Genomic DNA, 15,333 nt, shown 5'->3' with positions numbered 1-15,333 from the left:
TTTTCTGAGAATCGTCAGAGACTGCGTGGCGAACCCGGGCACCTCCCCCTCCCTTATCTGTCCAAGTGAACACCTAGGGTGGCCACTGGAGGACGGGAGTTTTGAAGTGGACCGCAGGGTAGCCACAAGCAGCCTATGGTCGTGCCACAGAACTCAGCACTCCGGTAAACCCTGCAGTTCTGGAGGATCCTCCATCGCGTGCTGACAAGAATGTGGTCGATCTCCTTGGCCACTGTACCCGTATCGCTGTACCAAGTCCAGCGATGCGAGTTGGAGCGCTGGTACCAGGAGCCAGAATCCTCATTTTCTGGGACCTAGCAAAAAGTCCCGGAGAAGGAGGCTATTCTCCGCTTTGCTGGGATCAGCTCCCGAGCCATGGGGGCCGACAGACATCTCGTAGCCAGCTCGGTCACAGCCGGATACCCATTGAAGTCGCCCAGAAACAATGCGAATGTCTCGCCGGGGGCAATCGTCTGCCACAGATGCGAGTTTTGGCGGAGAACGCCTCTTTCACATCGGTTTTATGTACATCGGTAGGAGCGTATACAGCAATAAGAGACATGAAGCCAAAAGCATGCTTCAGTCTCAATGCCATGATACGCTCATCAACCGGTGTCACCCTCGACTACCGCAGGCTGAAGTCGACTGGAGATGGCTATGGCTACAACCCTGGAGGTGGTGACCATCGCTGCGGCCCGACCAGTAGTAGGTGTAACCACCCACACTGATCGTGCCGCTACCAGGTCTTCTCACCTCTGAGAGGGCAGCCACCTCAACTCCCAGTCGCTTCAATTCCCGCGATAGCAGAGGTAACCGCTCATCCTGCCGCAAGGACCGGATGTTCCAAGTCGCCTACCCGGAAAGCACGCCTGAGGTTAAGCCTCGGGTGGTCACTCCGGGTGCACGCCACCTCTGCCGCCCCCACCAACACAGCCCCAGATAAAGGGGGGCGGCAGGCTGTGGGACCGCCTATCCACCTGTGGGGTTCCCGAGGGCTTTCCCCCACAAGCTTCATGGTGGGTTGGGCGCCTGCCGGGGCGCAGGCGGACGAGTAACTCTCGTCCCAATCCTGCACCCCGACATTTGCCCTCCCAGCGTGACCCACACCCGCCTTACTTGCTGGGTGGGAGGGACAACACCCCTCCCCCCAGCATTACCATTCATCTGTGACGTTGCCAGAGGGTCATTCTGGGGGGAGGAGGACTGGCAAGGCCCACCTCCCCCGAGCCGCCCCATTGCCCCAGGGTGGCTAGGGGGCAGGAGTTGGTACGGAGCCAGAGCGTGTCCACACGCCGGTGGGCCATAACTCCGTACCTCTGGGGCCTCCTGCTGCTCCGAGATCCCCCACAGATTTAGCCTGGGACCGCAAGGTACCCAGTTACCCATGGGTGGCCACCGAGGAGCACTGCAGAAGTCTTGATGATGGAGAGGCTGTGACCTGGCAGGGGAGACTTATGCGGAAGCTGCTCCCTTTTTCGCGACTGGCTAGCCAGGGGTGGAAGCTGCAACGAGAAGGCATGCAAGCACTTAACACTATCTAGGCTACCACACCATCGCTTCACATCACATGCCGTGAAGCACCCACCATATATATATATATATATATAAAATATATTTACATATATATATATATATATATATTTACATATATATATATATATATTTACATATATATATATTTTATTTTAATATATATATTATATATATATATATATATATATATATATATATATATATATAATATATATATATCATCATCATCAAGGGCTAACGCCAAGGGGCGCATGGCCCGCATCCACCCTTTCCCGCTTCCAACCACGAGGATCCCTCGAGGCGAGTCTCCAGGCAGGCACACGGCCCATCTCTAGTTCCTCACGACAGGTCTCGTCGGCTGCCCAAGCCATGATCTCCTAGGACGTCCCACAGGTTCTCCTCCACCCAGGGTTGTCTCGCAGAGAGACAACCTGGTGGGCAGGGTCGTCCATAGGAGGCGAGCTAGGTGGCCATATAGCCTGAGTTGGCGATCCCGGATTTTTGCAAGTAACAGGTCCCATGGCCAGTCTCACGGTGTAACCGCCGGTTGGACACGTGGTCCTGCCAACTGTACCCCATGATCCGGCGAAGGGACTTGTTACAAAAGGCATCAAGGCGAGACTCCAAGGCACTGGATAGCGTCCAGGTTTCGCTTCCATAGAGCAAAACTGGAAGTATCAAGGCCCTGAAGACACGCAGCTTGGTCCTTCTGCATAGGTACCGACATCTCCAAACGCTCTTGTTGATCGGTTCATGGCTCCTGTTGCCAGACCAATCCGTCTACTGACTTCCTGGTCTGACAACCAGAGATATGGACTACGCTACCAAGGTATGTAAAACTTTCTGGACTTCAACGTCCTCGCCGCAAGCATGGATAACTGAACGGGTTCCCCTAACAGGCCCCCAAGTCCTAAATTTTGGGTTTTGGGGTCCAGGAGACCTCTAGGCCTAGGGGCTTCGCCTCATTGCTAAATGCATCAAGAGCCGCCACAAGTGACCCCAAAGGACTCAGAAGGATGGCAACATCGTCGGCAAGTCAAGGTCCGAGACCTTAATATTGCCTAGTGTTGCTCCGCACTGACTTTGGCTAGTAGCCTGCCCATTATCCAGTCCATACAAGTGTTAAAAAGTGTGGGTGCAAGGACACAGCCTTGCCTCACCCCTGAATTAACAGGGAAGAAGTTCGACATACCCCACCACACTTTACAGCACTTTCAGTCCCAGTATAGAGGTTGCTATCAGGCCAATAATCTGTGTCGGAATTCCCTGAGCCTCAGGATCCCCCAATAGCGATTCCCGATGCACCGAGTCAAACGCCTTCTTGAGGCGATGTAGGCTGCAGCAGCCCACGACCAAACTCACGACGGCGTTCCACAATTACTCGAAGCGCTAGTATACGGTCTATTGTGGCCCTTGCCAGGAGTAAATCCAGACTGCTCCGGTCTCTGGTGCCTCAGTAGGTGGTTGCGGATCCGTTTCAGAAGAATGTGAGCGAGAACCTTCCCTGGTATGCCTGAGCAGTGTAATGCCACAGTAGTTGCTACAGTCCCTCGATCCCCTTTCCCCTTCCAGAGGGGATGACCACGCCCCTCAGCAGGTCAGGGAAGGGGTACCAGACTCCCAAATGGCAGTCAGGACTGTATGCAGGCCCCGAGCCATAGGTTCACCCCCACCTTTGCATTTTCACAGGGATATCACATATGCCTGCAGCTTTCCCCTCTTCAGCTTGGAAATCGCCAGCCTAACCTCTGTTAGGGTAGGAGGTTCCTCGTTGATGGGTGGGTCCGCCACAGGCACTGAGACATCGCTTGCATCCAAGCTAACTGTTGGAGGATCCACCTGGTACAACTGTTCAAAATACTCAGCCCAACGTTCACAAACCCCCAACATGATCTGAGATGATCCGTCCATCCGCTGATCGGACTGCAGTCACCTGTGAGGAGGGCTTAGGGTTCAGTTTTCTCAGGGCTTGGTAGGCAGGGCGAAGGTCATTTACCAAGAAATGGCCTTCGACCTCCTCTGCAAGATTCCTGATGAGCTGTTCCTTGTCCCTTCTCAGCAGTGTCCGAGCCCAAACGCACCATGGAACGACGCAAGACTTGATTCCCATTCAGCCGAGCCTTGCGACAACGCTTCAGTGGCCTCTAATGTCTCCAGGGAGATGGTATTCTGCCTTGTCCTTGGGCGTACGCCAAGGACTCCTGAGCTGCTTCGAGTGTTACGCGCTTGAAGGACTCCCACAGAGCAACTGGGTCCGTCGGTTGCTGGTTTTTTGAAACAGTCAGAGACTGCCGTGGCGAACCCACGGGCACACTCCTCCTCCCTTAGTCTGTCCAAGTGAAACGCCTTAGGGTGGCCACTGGAGGGACGGGGGGTTTTGAAGTGGACCCCAGGGTAGCCACAAGCAGCCTATGGTCGGTGCCACAGAACTCAGCACTCCGGTAAACCCTGCAGTTCTGGAGGATCCTCCATCGCGTGCTGACAAGAAAGTGGTCGTCTCCTTGGCCACTGTACCCGTATCGCTGTTTCCAAGTCCAGCGATGCGAGTTGAGCGCTGGTACCAGGAGCCGAGATCCTCATTTTCTGGGACCTAGCAAAGTCCCGGAGAAGGGGGGCTATTCTCGCTGCTGGGATCAGCTCCCGAGCCATGGGGGCCGACAGACATCTCGTAGCCAGCTTCGGTCCACAGCCGGATACCGCATTGAAGTCGCCCCAGGACAATGCGAAAGTCTCGCCGGGGGCAATCGTCTGCCACAGATGCGAGTTTTTGGGGTAGAACGCCTCTTTCACATCGGTTTTATGTACATCGGTAGGAGCGTCATACAGCAATAAGAGACATGAAGCCAAAAGAATGCTTCAGTCTCAATGCCATGAACGCTCATTTAAACGGTGTCACCTCGACTACCGCAGGCTGAAGTCGACGGAGATGGCTATGGCTACACCCTGGAGGTGGTGACCATCGCTGCGGCCCGACCAGTAGTAGGTGTAAAACCCCCCACACTGATCGTGCCGCTACCAGGTTTCCCCACCTCTGGAGGGCAGCCACCTCAACTCCCAGTCGCTTCAATTCCCGCGATAGCAGAGGTAACCGCACAACCTGCCCCAAGGACCGGATGTTCCAAGCGCCAACCCGGAAAACACGCCCAGAGGTTAAGCCACGGGTGGTCACACCCGGGTGCACCCACCTCAGCCGCCCCCACCAACACACCCCCAGATAAAGGGGTCGGCAGGCTGTGGGACTGCCTATCCACCTGTGGGGTTCCGAGGGCTTTCCCCCACAAGCTTCATGGTGGGTTGGCGCCTGCCGGGGCGCAGGCAGGACGGTAACTCCGTTCCAATCCCGCAAACCCCCACATTTGCCCTCCCCGCGGGACCCACAGCCCGCCTTACTTGCTGGGTGGAGGGACAACACCCCTCCCCCCAGCATTTCCATTCATATAAGACGTTGCCAGAGGGTCCATTCTGGGGGGAGGAGGACTGGCAAGGCCTACCTCCCCCGAGCCGCCCCATTACCCCAGGGTGGCTAGGGGGCAGGAGTTGGTACGAAGCCAGAGCGTGTCCACACGCCGGTGGGCCATAACTCCGTACCTCTGGGGCCTTCTGCTGCTCCGAGATCCCCCACAGATTTAGCCTGGGACCGCAAGGTACCCAGTTACCCATGGGTGGCCACGAGGAGGCACTGCAGAAGTCTTAATGATGGAGAGGCTGTGAACCCGGCAGGGGAGACTTATGCGGAAGCTGCTCCCTTTTTCGCACTGGGGGACCAGGGGGGGAACTGCAAGCGAGAAGGCATGCAAGCACTTAACACTATCTAGGCTACCACACCATCGCTTCACATCACCATGCCCGTGAAGCACCCACCCATATATATATATATATATCATAATCATCATTTAAAGGTAGGTTCATGTCTGAGCCGCCGTGGTCACAGCATGATACTCAATTGCAGTTTTCACGTTGTGATGCTCTTGGAGTGAGTACGTGGTAGGGTCCCCAGTTCCTTCCACGGGGAGTGCCGTGTTACCTTTTTTAGGTAACATTCTCTCTTATTTTATCCGGGCTTGGGGCCAGCACTGACTTGAGCTGGCTTGGCCACCCAGTGGCTAGGCAGGCAATCGAGGTGAAGTTCCTTGCCCAAGGGAAACAACGCGTCGGTCGGTGACTCGAACCCTCGAACTCAGATTGCCGTCGTGACAGTCTCGAGTCTGACGCTCTAACCACTCGGCCCCCGCGGCCTTGACGATCATGTGCTTCCATGATTTTTCTTGGCAATTTAGAGCGGTGGTTTGCCATTGCCTTCCGCCCGGTGTTTTTTTTCGAGGCACCATCTCTATTTACCTGGCACTGACTTGGCTGACTTGGTCCCCCAGTGGGGTAGGTAGGCAATCGAGGTGAAGTTCCTTGCCTAAGGAAAAAACGCGGCGGTCGGTGACTCGAACCCTCGAACTCAGATTGCCGTCGTGACAGTCTTGAGTCCGACGCTCTAACCATTCGGCCACCGCGGCCCCATATATATATATATATATATATATATTATATATATATATATATATATAATATATATATATATATTTTTATATATATATATATATTTACATATATAACTTAATATATATATAATATATATATATATATAATATATATATTATATATATATATTTACATATATATAAATAATATATATATATATATATATATATATATATACAATTTATATACATATATATAAGAATATACATACTTATACATATACATATGTATACATACATACACACACACACACACACAAAACACACACACACACACACACACAAACACACACACACATATATATATATTATATATATATATATATTATATATATATAAAATATATATATATATATATATATATATATATATTATATATATATATATATATATTATATATATATATATATAATATATACATATATACATATATACATATACACATATACCTATATATATATACACATATACCTATATATATATACACATATACCTATAAAAAATATACACATATACCTATATATATATATAATATATATATATATATATATATATATATATATATATGTGTGTGTGTGTGTGTGTGTGTGTGTGTGTGTGTGTGTGTGTGTGTGTGTGTGTGTGTGTGTGTGTTGTGTGTGTGTGTGAGTGTGTGTGTGTGTGTGTGTGTGAGTGTGTGTGTGTGTGTGTGTGTGTGTGGTGTGTGTGTGTGTGTGTGTGTGTGTAAATATATGTGTATACATATATTCATCTAGTCTACATGTATACACGTTAGTCAGTGAAATTGTGATTGTCATGATGGAAGTAGTATAAGATACATAGAATCATAGATATTTTTAAATTCCATAATGGTAATAGTTTAACCCATTGTGCTTTTTCCTGTAATAATGTTTTATATTCAGATAACTATAACAAATGAAAAACATTATGCTGTTTTAATCCAAAGAAATAACCATAAAATTTTAGGTAGAAGTAAAATGCTTGAACAATCTGTGGAAAATAAAATAAGAGATTGAAGTTGTATGGTAATTTTTGTTCTACATGTATGTGGTAAAAAAAATTTAAATATAAATAAGTAAACTTTCATAAACTTTACATGCAGGTACATAACAACAGAATTTTTTATTAAATTTCTTTTTTAAAGGTATCTAACGTAATTCGGGGCAAGACAAGACACTTAAGAAAAAAACTATTTTTTTATAACAAAGCATTGTGCAATTTAATTTATTTAATTCAATTTACTACAGATTTTGTCAAATATCTAAACTAAGACCACTCTAGCAGATCTAATATAAGAATTTTGTAAATAAAACTAATAAAAAGAGTAAATCAAAAATTAATACCCAAGGCCAAACTGTCTCATCTTACCCCATATGTGATGAGACAGTAACATGTTAGGTTGTTTTGATCCAATTCATGCAAAATCTATCCTAGATTACAAAAAAATAGCATGGAAATATTGAAATATGTGTTTAAGTATGGAATTTTAAATTATTCTTGAAATTGAAAGAAATCCTACATGCATTCAAATCGCTGCATTTCAAAAGCTGTACCACTTTAATCACATGCCATGAAACACTGCTTTTTGTTCCTTTATGCAAGTTTAAATATGAACTAAATTTTCCAAGCAAATCTGGCATAACAAACATTACTAAAATAACATGAGAACTCCTTTATTTAACAATATTAAGATTTAAACAATATGATCAAAACTGGAAATGTCAACTTGAAGTTTATAAACAGAAGTCACACATAAATTTAGTTGTTAGTGATGAACAGCAAGCTTCATGGAAACATAAGTAACATTTACTACATTGTATCCAGTCATCTCCTGGAAGGGTTTCATGCCACTATTTGTACCTTCTTTTACACATTCAAACATGCACTGTGTTTACAGCATCTTAGGCCATTACTGCAAATTCAAGATGTCGCGTCTTGCCCCAAAGCAAATACAAGAAATGAATTCAAAATAACAACAAAACGGAAATTAACCTTGTCAGTGATCGCTTTCTTTGATATTGGCATGTACTGAACTTAAGTTAAAACCATGGAGGTTTACTTTAAGATATTATATTGCTTGAGCAATTGATTTTTTCCGTGACCGTTTCAATTAATAATGGCGGCGAGCAATAATATCAATCAACTCACCTTGACAAAAGTGTTCTTTTCTTCGCAACGGCCGTCTTCCTTCCTTCGCAGTCAAGAGTCAAGGACAAACGACTATTCAAACAACATGTTTTGAATAGTTTTGAAGTTCTCAAAGCTAAAACGAGGCTTTTCCCTTCGTAAAAGACTCCAAGTGTCTTGTCCTGCTACCCTCAACCCTTTCTGCAAACTGTGTGCAATTTGGTCATACCCTGAGTATCTTGCAAGACTTATATTCCAGGGGCCTTATTTACTAAACTTTCTCATAAACGCCGTCTCTCGTAACAGTTACGAGAAGCATCAACAATTTCTCAACTAAAAACGTAAGAACCCATTTTCAAGTCCTAAACAATGAGAGTGTAGGGGTCTCATAAACGTTGCGACCGTACTTTCTATCGCTAGGTATCGCACGGCTTTATTTCCTAAGAGAACTGCCTAAAATTCAATCTGTGCTTGGAAAAAAATGTACCAATCATAGAGCAATAACTGCCAAAGTGAGGTAGCACTAAATGGGGAGCTATATATATACTAAATGGGGTCTACCAGTAACATTTAAAGTAATTAAACAGTATTTCCAAAATAAAAGATTAATATGCACAATGAAAACAATTACTCAAATGTTTTAATATGGGAGTCATACCAAATGGCTCATATGAATTATGCATATCACCTGTAGATAAGCAAAGATTTTATAAAGACTTAAATTGAACAAGAAAGAAAATTTTCTTAAAAATGAGATAAGTAATCATCTATAAGAAGGAATAATGGACCAAGTAACAGATTATGTTCAATTTAATAAGGCAAATAAAGGAAAGTCATAAGACTTTAATGTCAATAAATATTTTATTTCTATTTAGAGACAGGAACAAAGGGTTACTTTCACCAGTAAAAGCCTTTATTAATCTTTACCCCCTTTACCACTAAGCTCATAAATTCTGATATCTATACATATATCTATAGCTATATCTATATCTATCTATATGTACGTATGTATGCAATACAATCATTACACATATAAGTATGTATAAATTAATAAATGCATTAAATATACATACATATCTGTATATAACATATATAATATAAATTATATATATATATATATATATATAATATATATATATATATATATATATATATATATAATATATATGTACATATGTACATATGTACTATGTATATATTATATATATATATATATATATTATATATATAATCATATATATATATACATATTATATATATATATATATATATATATATATTATAATATACACATACTGTCTGTCTGTGTCTCTTTTTCTCTCTCTCTTACTCAGTACTATAGTAAAAAAAAAAAAAAATTCACAAAAACATCCCTCAAAAGAATTTCATTACAATTTCATAAGGAGATGTTTTTTTTTTCTCATTATTCATCAAGAAGTTAAACCCTTGCTTCCATGATAATAATATATTAGGGTATTAAGAGGTGTGTTTATTTATTGCTAACCTTTATTATTGAATAATGACTGTAATTTGTTGTTCTAGAGAAAAATAGTCATAAAGGTGGAAATTATACATTTATATTCAAATTTCATACCTAATGATGTGTAAGAACTCCTATAATTCATGATAAACTAAAATTGTTAAGTGATTTATATTAGGCCCACATCAAGCGTTTTGATGACCTCTGCGGACTGGCAAAGGATATCCTTATTTACATTAACCATATAGTTTTTTCTGTTACTATGCCTCCTAAAGTGTTGTTAATATAAGCAGAGGGGGATTTCCAGGATGAGCGTTACGAGTAGTTTCAGGCACCCGCTAATGTCTCTCATCTGGAAAAGTGTTTACAACCTCAGAAGTGTTTTGAAAATAAGCTCATTGCAGTAAACGAGAGAATAGATAGAGAATAGCCATGTAAATAGACCTCATACGATCTCATATATGAGTTAGTTTATTATTCTACACTGAACATAGCTCATTACTGCAATAAATTTTGTGCTACTACGCACAATTGGAATATACTGGCGAAGTAGAAACAGAGATTGGAAAGTTTGGGGGCAGAACCCTTGACTAGGGAAATATAATGATCATTAGGGAATCCTGGGTGTGAAGCCCCCAGGTTAGGGAAGTTTTGGGTTCATACAGTAAAATCTTTATGGTTTATGCATCCAGAATGGGGTTCATTCATTCAAGTTAGAGACTTGCTCTGTCAGCTGCAGTCCTATTATAAACATTTTCCTTATTTAATGATAGTATTTATGATGTGCACTTTACTACTGAATGATCTGATTGCTTGTTAGTGTATTTTCCTAAATACAGGACACAAGAGCTTTTCTTAGTTACTGGTCAAAAGAAAAATGTATGAAAAGTGTTATAACATGTTTCCATGACAAGTTCAATTGGCTGTCATGTCATGAACTAGGTCCCTTTTTTAACTGTAATCCTGGTTGACATGCATGGAAAGTTTTCCCTTATTTTAAGATCAAAGGAGATTTATCCCAGAGACACTTTAAGTATTACAACATAGTTCTTGACAATTACTTGAGCAGTATACCAGCATTTCCGTATGTCCAACTACTCTGAGAAAGCTATTGAAAGGGGACACAGATCACACGGTAGTATGAGTGCTCTGATAGTATAGTTCATGTACCCATGTGGTAAAAGGTAAGCTTCGCCTTTAATGGATAGAACGACAGAAGATTTGAATCTTTTCATCCATGGTACTTCCTTCACAAGTAGGTGAAGACTTCTAGAACACGTAACACTTTGGTAAGCGTTTACAGGAAAATGTAACATCAGTATTACAAAAGAAATGGGAAAACTACACTCACTGATAACTTCTCTACGAACCATAAATAAACGGAATATACGTACCATAACATCTCCAGATACTATTAATGTGTGGAATTGTATTTTTTAAAAATACAAACTTCAAGACCAGCCTTGCGTTCCGTCGGAATATACAGGATACTTGGGAGCGCTACAAAGACTGCTCTCGAACGGAACGCATACATATGCAGCCATTGACTCACAAGAGCTTTTTGTATTCTGTGTAAGCACATTTACTCTGACTTTTCATGTGCTAGTATTTATAACAGTCTTATTTTTATCTTCATATTGTATATTTTCCTTTGGTACTTCAACATCTATGTTATGATTCAAGAAGCATGGCTATCGTGTTTCTTTACATTTAACATAATTTAATTAGGTTAATATGTTATAAAATACAAGCCAAGGAGTGCATTCCATTATTCTTCAATGTTCATATTGAAAAATATTCCTTGCCATTCGACAACTGTGTTACGTCTGCAAAACGCGTTGCCTTTTGGGAACGTAGCATTTATGCGCCACACAACGTATGAAATTTTGCTGCGTAGCGACAAACGGAATACAAAGCTGCAGCATTACCAACATGACGATACGTTTTTCTTTGTCGGATATCTTGGCTATCGACCAACGGCAAATGACCATGTTAACACACCCAGCCAAGATCATTAAGCCAATGGATCCTATTCATTATTTCAATCTATATAAGGTCATAAAGTTTTGTCTCTCTTAGGAAAGCGATTACTTTATCTTTATTTTTTATATTGAGTTATTTTTTATTGCTTGTCTATGGTCTGAGTATTTTGGGCAAATTGTTAAAAGATGGCTTATGGTTAGGTTTTTGGTGCATTGTGGGCACTGTGGAGGGAAAGTTCTCTCTATATAAGGAGTGAGTCCCACTGTGTCCCACAGTTTTATTGTTTTAATTTTATTGTGTATTTGTCGAGTGGTCGCACTCACTTTGCCACATTAGATGTATTTTTGCTTTTATAAGAGATACGAAACACTTGAGATCTGTAGGGCTATGCTAAGGTCAATATCACCAGTTGACCCGGCTAATTTGTCAGTCTGTTCAGTGCCATGGGTACCAGAGCGGCCTGGTGCCCACATTAGCTTGATTGATTTGTTGGCACCATGTAGCTTACGAATGATAGCATCCAGCAGTTCATTTTTTGTGGTTTCTAATGATTTAATAGTTTTAAGTGTACTTAATGAATCAAGAAAAGAAAAAAATGACAATTCTATCGTGGGTCGTCGATAGTGCAAAATCTAAAGCTTTATCAGTGGCAAAAAAGATCGATATATGATTCGGCAGTCTGAACTTCAATTGACATCAGTCGACCATACACCCGCTCCCACACACTCATCTGTCTTGGAGCCGTCGGTATATATATGAAAAAAAATGTAGATGTTTGATAAGGATCTCTCTGAACCTTCGGCACCATGGCCTTAGCTGATGGAAGCCAAGCTTCCATGATGGAAAAAATGGGGGTTTCCCATGGTGCTATATTTGAATGAACCAGAGTATCGATGGTGGAGAGATATATTGCGACTTTCTCGACGAGGTCGTGGAGTCGCGTGGCAAAGGGCCAATGCCTCTATTGCCATTAGGGTGGCTCGGGTCTCGAGCCACCTTTCCGGCATAGGTCAGTGCTAACTGGCTGCATCTGAGTCGGAGGGGAGGTACTCCTGACTCCACCTCAAGACGCTCGATCCGAGTACACTTCAAGGCTCCAAGACACACACAAACAAGCATTCTGCACACCATCCAAACCTTTCAAAATGGAGTTTTATTCTGAAACATAACGATTGACCCATAATCTAATTTAGACCTCTAATAAGGGCTTTATATGTCATTATCAAAGACTTTCTATCAGCTCCCCATCTATTACCAGAAATGCACTTTAATAAATTTAATGCACTTTGACATTTATTCTTTAACTGGCCAATGTGGTCTTTCTAATTGAGTCTACGATCAAAGAGTAGACCAAGAAATCTAGCAGAATTTTGAATAGGTATTGGGTGATTGTCTAGAGTTAGCCTGATGTTCGGCTTCCTCCTATGTGAAAAAACAATACTCTTTCTTGTGGAAAACTTGAGGCCCCAGTTATGAATCTTATCCGTGCCAGTTATAAACGATTTGCCGAGAATTCTGCATTACTGCTAGAATGCCATAAAGCACAATCATCAGCGTACAGCGAGTATTTAAGATTCCGAGGTGGAGCTGGTAAGATGTCATTTTTCATACAAAGAAATAATGTTGGCGACAAGACACTGCCTTGTGGGGCCCCGTTTGCCGACAAAAATGTCAGAAATGAAATTTTGAATAAAACAAGGCAAGTTTCCACATAATCCAAAAGCATAAAGTTTTCTGAGTTGGCCAAATCGTCATGTTATGTCGTAGGCTTTTTCTACATTTAAAAATACTGAAATCAAAAATTCTTTTTTTGGCAATTGCCTCTTGAATATGACTGTCCAGTTTTACTAGTTGATCAAGAGTTTGGCGTCCCTTTCGGAAGTCGCACTGCTCATCAACTAGTAAATTACTGGAATTTAAAAAATGCAATAGCCTGCTGTTAACAATTCATTCCAAGACCTTGCATAAGCAACCTGTCAGCGCAATTTGGCGGTAGGAGATGGCGATTCTAGGATTTCACCTCCTTTCAATATGAGAATGATGTGGGCGAAGTGCCATGATTTTGGAAAAGTGTGGCTCTTCCAAATTTCATTGTACACCTCTAGCAACTTAATCATGGCATCATGATTAAGATGCTTTATCATCTCATATCGAATCTCATCGGGGCCTGGGGATGTTCCTCTACAGGCTTCTAGGGGTCGGACAAGCTCATCCATTGTTAGATCTTTATTGTAATCTCTTGTGGCAAAGTGAATAGGTTGCAGCTCAGCCGCTGCCTTGGTAGTCAGGAATGCAGGAAGGTAGTTTTCTGAGCTGCTTGTACATGAGAACTGCCTGGCGAGTGCATTAGCAATGTCTCTAGGTGAATCGAATTTGGCTACCCTCATGAATGATATTTTCAATTTTGAAAGATGTTATTTTTCTTATTTATTTTATTGACAGTGGACCAAGCCTCTGATATTGTGGTGTTGCTGTTAATTGTAGAGACAAAGCTTCGCCAGGAGTGTCTTTATGCTTGTCTAATTGTTCTACGAGCCGTAGCTCTTGCTTGTTTGTAATTGCAAAAGTTTTCATTGTTGATGCTATTTTTGAAAAGCCTGTAGGCCCTATTGACACAGCGCCCTGCGGCAATCTGGTGTCCACCATGAAACTCTGTGTTTAACGCTATATGTCGAAGTTTTAGGTATGGATATAATTGCTGCATCTAAAATCGAATTCTGAATATTGTTTACTTTATCATCAATGGTTTCTCCAACAAGTTCGAGCTTGACACTCCTTGTGAAGGCGACCCAGTCTGCTCTTTTTACGTTAAATTTAGGTGCTGAAGGTGTTCTTGGTGTGTCGCATGAATGTTCAATAAAAATAGGAAGGTGATCACTTCCCAACGATTCGTCAATGGTATGCCACAGGCACTTGGCTGCTAATGATAATGAGACCAGTGATAGGTCAATAAAGTACCGATCCACCCGCGTCGAACTACCATCGTTCAGAAAGACCTGATCAGAATCATTAATCAACTTAACTACTTGCTCACCTGGCGACTCTGCCTCCCCCCTATCCTCTCGATCCTTCCGACACAGATTGTTGGTTCCTCAGCGAAATGACCTCATCTCACACGAGGTTGGTTATGTGTTTCTTGGAGAACTATAATATTGGAAGCATAGGACGAGGCTAATAATTTAAGGTCATTTATTCTAGCTCTAAGGTTTCGCGAAGATTTCGTTTTATGGGGTTTGGAAGTGCCTTGTCCGCCAGTTTTCATTTTCTTTTTAAGGGAGGGAGGTGCCTCCTCTCCCTCGCTTCCCGGGGACCTCCCTCGGGATGGTTTGGAGACAGAAGCCTCCATGTCCTGCATCTCCTGGCGAGGGAGACGACTGGCAGTTTGCCAGAATCCGATCGAGAGCCAGGCGAAGTCCTCACAGGAGTTGCCTGGATGGGGAGGTGTGATTCGGTATCAGCCTCCTTAGGACGTTTATGCTGGGTTGATTCAGCCATTTGATCGACCAATTTAGTCAGTTGTTAAACTTATGTTTAATTCTTTAACAGTTTGTTTCAGTTCAGCAATTTCTTTATCTTTAGCTGCAAGCTGTTGACTGACATTACTTGCACTAGGGGTGATGTTAGTTGCTGCTGCAGCATCGGAAGTATCAGATTTGTGTGTCAAACTTTCCACTTTCCTCT

At 42.8% G+C, this 15,333-nt stretch overlaps 1 protein-coding gene across 3 annotated transcripts in view; it reads right to left on the bottom strand.

Annotated features, from left to right (window-relative positions):
• LOC119576970 overlaps nt 1-15,333 on the bottom strand; it is a 44,881-nt gene that overhangs the window by 20,468 nt on the left and 9,080 nt on the right. The window contains exon 1 of one of the 3 annotated variants that reach the window (XM_037924628.1): nt 11,064-11,357. The exons of 1 other annotated variant lie outside the window; for it this stretch is intronic. The gene's annotated coding sequence lies outside the window, so the exon portion shown is untranslated. Of the gene's footprint in view, nt 1-8,210; nt 8,398-11,063; nt 11,358-15,333 lie in introns of those variants that run through there. One more of the 3 variants, XM_037924630.1, reaches the window with a different exon arrangement.

Source organism: Penaeus monodon, chromosome 9 (assembly GCF_015228065.2).
Source record: "Penaeus monodon isolate SGIC_2016 chromosome 9, NSTDA_Pmon_1, whole genome shotgun sequence".
Taxonomy (NCBI): Eukaryota; Metazoa; Arthropoda; class Malacostraca; order Decapoda; family Penaeidae; genus Penaeus; species Penaeus monodon.
This window is presented reverse-complemented; position numbering and strand designations above follow the sequence as displayed.